The sequence below is a fragment of the Phascolarctos cinereus genome, unplaced genomic scaffold (genome assembly GCF_003287225.1).
Source record: "Phascolarctos cinereus isolate Bilbo 61053 unplaced genomic scaffold, phaCin_HiC Scaffold_1;HRSCAF=81, whole genome shotgun sequence".
NCBI classification, from domain to species: Eukaryota; Metazoa; Chordata; class Mammalia; order Diprotodontia; family Phascolarctidae; genus Phascolarctos; species Phascolarctos cinereus.
The window spans coordinates 218,843,698-218,847,827 of record NW_027555514.1 but is presented as its reverse complement, the minus strand read 5'-3'; the positions used below and the strand labels follow the sequence as shown (position 1 = coordinate 218,847,827).

General features: G+C 38.5%; 1 pseudogene; it reads right to left on the bottom strand.

Moving 5' to 3' along the window:
* Positions 1 to 301: 301 nt before the first annotated feature.
* Positions 302 to 1,216, bottom strand: LOC110203014 (olfactory receptor 6C2-like; annotated as a pseudogene).
* Between the last annotated feature and the right edge of the window lie 2,914 nt (positions 1,217 to 4,130).

The following is a 4,130-nucleotide window of genomic DNA, read 5'->3' as shown; positions in this document are numbered from 1 at the left end:
TGTTAATAATGTCATACATAGTTGGTTCTTAAAACATGTTCATTGGATTTTATAGAAATGAAATGGTGAGTTAGGTGGTTGAAAGAAAGTGAAAATCTTTGGAAGAGTGATGGAGTAGGGAGGAGAAAGCCCCAATTAGTGAAGATTTCTGGATAATAGAGAAAAGGAGCTGTCAGATTTGGGTCTGTGGGTAAGGGGAAATTAGTACAAGAATAAAATTTAGTCATAGGACTCAGGACAAAGAGTTCAAAGCTGTTCAGATTTTCTTTTACCAATTTTGCGCCTGAGTGTCAATTGCCTCTTATAGTTTTGAAATCAATACAACCCTTTTCAATATGTCTCTAAAAGCTTGTATCACTTGTTTATTCCTCAGGGTGTACGGGTTCATTACTGGTGCTATGGAGGTTGCAAGTACTGACACTACCTTATTCAAAGCTGTTCCTTCTTTAGCAGAAGATTTGATATAGATAAAGATGCAACTGCCATAGCTAATGGAGATGACAATCATATGGGAGGAACAAGTGGAAAAGGCTTTTTTCTTTTGCTGAGCAGAAGAAAATCTCAGAATAGTCCTGACTATATAGGCATAAGATAGAACCACTAACACTAAGGTCATTATGAGTGTCAAGGCTGTGGAAGCTGAAATTATTCTTCTAATACCTGTGTATCAGAGCATGTGATCTCCAGCAATGGTGATGGTTCACAGAGAAAATGGTCAATAATATTGGAGTCACAGAATTCTAGCTCAAGACCCATACCAAGTATTGGAATGATGATCATTAACCCAGATAGCAAACAGCCCAAGAGGAGCTGGTTACAGACTCTGTTGTTCATGATCTTTTCATAATGTAGAGGTATGCAGAGAGCTACATAGCGGTCGTAAGACATGGCAGCCAGGAGAAAAAATTCTGAGGCCCCAAAGAGGATACCAAAAAATAATTAAGTGAAACATGCATTGTAGGTCACATTATAGTCTCCAGTTGACATGTTGTACAGGAATCTGGGAATACAGACAGTCCAAGAAGGAAAAGTTCCTAAGGAAAAAATACATGGGGGTTTTAAGGTGAGGATCAACCCAAGTGAGAGTGATGATGGTTAAGTTCCCAGTTACACTCAACATGTAGGTCAGAAACAAAAAGATAAAAAGCAGAACCTTCAGTTGTGGGTCATCTGTCAATCCCTGGAGAACGAAAAATGTTGCTGTATGGTTTCTCATTTCTGACCACTGTTTTTTGATGGATCTGTGTGTAAAACAGAGAAAGGGAGGGAGAGAGATAGAGAGTGAGGGGGGAGAAGAGGGAGGTTGCAGCTGAGAAGAGGCATCATAAAATAAGTCAGCAATGCAATGTAGATATAAATGCTCAGAAGTCACTCTTGGGCCCTTTTTTCTTTCATTAGCTAAAAATCAATCATATCCACATCATTGTGTTATCCTCAATGACTTTGAGCTGCGTATCAGCTACTAAGCATAGCATTTTTGTAAAGATTTTTGTCCTCTGTCTCCCCGCCCCCAGTTCCTTGCCTCCACCCCATTACTTCCTAATCAACTTTACTTTGTATTACCTAAAAAAAGATTATTTTGATTCCTTTTGTTTTCCCACCATACTCATTTCCAGATACATTTCCTTCACTGAATCCCTTTGTGACCTAGGAAAAAAAAAGGTAAGCAAGACCAACACAGTGACCAAAATACACTTCTGTTCACACTGCAAAGTTTTCAGCCATTCCCCAACTGTCAGACCCTCACTTCATATCCACTTTGGTGCTACTAAAGAAAGCACCAAAATATGTTGCAATACGTGTGGTTCCTCTTTCTGTCTTTGATCTCCTTTGGATATTATGCTCAATGGTGAGATTACTGGCTCAAAGACTATGAATAGTTTCATCACTTTTGTCAGAAAATTTCAAATTGTTTAGCGGATCCTTTTGACCAATATTTACTTCTAACTATCATACATTAGTGTACTTGGTTTTTCCAGATCCCTTCAAAATTCTGCAGTTTCATCTATTTTTGACCTTTGCCAATATATGAGCATTGTGAGGTAAAACTTCAGAGTTTAATGAGTTGTTTTAATTTGAATTTCTTTTATTTTATGTTTTATAGCATTTTTATGATGATTGCAAATTTTTGCCTAGTAGAAACTTGTCTTTGACTTTGTCTTGCTGACAAATTCCCTCCTTTGACCCCTAGGGCCCTCTGTGCCACCTTAAATAATTCTTTCTTCTCTGCCAAGTTTTGCCCTTCCTTCTTCCTCCAAGAGTATGCCCTTCCTTTCAGTAACTTATACTCTCAGGCTTGAAAAATTGCATCTTCATGTGTCAGCTCTCTCGGGGTTGCTTTCCTTTTTCAGTAAAGAAAATTTCATTCAAAAGAAATAAAGATAATAGAGGAAGCTCAAGAAATGTGTAATACATGATAAAGGAGAAAACTCCCTGTACCACTGAGATCACACAGGTAACTCGCCTATTTATGAGGTTCTAAGCCTATCCCAGCTTCCGTCAAATGGCAGAAACCAATGTTCATTTAATTCCAAAGAATATCTCAGATACAGATACTAGATTTCATTCTAGAACATCCATAGTATTTGTTGGATTTTTAAATAGACCTTTTGTCTGTGCTAAGCACAGATTTCTCTTTTTTCCCTCCATGGTTTTGGGGGATGGCCTGTGTGATGATACCAAAAGATATTATGGAAGCGTGCCCTAATTCCTGTGGTTTGGGTCACTCCACCTGATAATTTGTTGTCAGGCAGAATGGGCTTATCTGTCTCATTGCTGTTGGCATTGCAATTGGCCACAGAGTTAGTCAGGCATCACTACTCACTAATGATTTTGCATTTTTCTTGATGTTGCCTCTGTTCAAAATTTCCCTCAGTTTTGGGTAGAACCTGGTCACAATTGTTTTCTTCTTTTTCTTTCTTTTCTTCTTTTTTTTTTCTATTTTGAGGTAATCAAGGCAAAGTGACTTGCCCAAGGTCACACAGCTAGTAAGTGTCTGAGGCTGGATTTCAACTCAGGTCCTTTTGACTCCAGGGCCAGTGCTCTATCCACTGTGCTCCACAATTGATTTTCAATAATCACTAATTAATGATATTCAGTAATTAAACAAATACTTCCAATCTACACTTAAGTTAATTTTTTTTTTCATTTCTGCTTTGGAATAAGCTTGTTCTTTAGTTATTGGAGAGGATTTCTTGGGTGTTGTAATATATTATCCAATATATTGAAATGGAGCATCACTCTGGCAGCTAACATGGTTTGGGTCACTTTGGGCTAAATGCCCACGTCATATAATGCAGGATCCAATGTTAAAGGCACCCTCACAAGCAAGGTGCTCTGACCTAGGTTAACTAGAGCCATAATTAGATGAAAGATGAAATATCCCCCATCACTAATGCCTCAAAGGAAGATCACATAGAGACCACCTTTGTGAAAGCTGTAGCCTCTAAGAGGCTTATCTCTGGACCTGTCTACCCCTTCTTTCTGTAAGCCCTATCCCCAGGAGCCTAGTGACCTCACACTGCCCACTGTGGACCCTATCCCATTTTCCCCCTCCGTGGGTAGTAAATGCCCCATTTTCAAAGTTACCTTACCCTCCTCCCTCCCTTACTTCTTTCTCTCTAAGCTCTGTTTTCAAGATAGCGTATACATTTTTAGCTAGGCTAAAAATGATCTTTTAGGTAATTAATTCTTTTGTGCTACTAACCAATTACTTTATGTTTTAATCCTTTAAGGCATGCTTATTTATTCAGTGAGGAAGCTTGTTCATTCAAAGAAAACATCTCCAATTGTAAAATTTTAGGAAGTGTGCAGCATGAGAGTGGGGAGGTAGCTTTTGGTGGGAGGCTTTCGTGTACCCCTCAGATTACAAAGACCAGTGTGTAATCCATGTAGCTATGAAGCTGACCCTATGAAAATACTCTCACCAAAGAGTATATGGCAAAGGTCATGTGAAACAGAATAAAAGTAGCATCTCAGAAATGAGCACTCATTTTATGTCTGAAACGTATATTGTAATTGCTAGGCTTTCTTTCTTTCTTTTGACATGTCTGCTTTCTTTGTTCCTGTAATATGGAATCAGCCACATGTATCCCCACAGCTAAAAAAAAAAGGGATAAGTATTGATACGA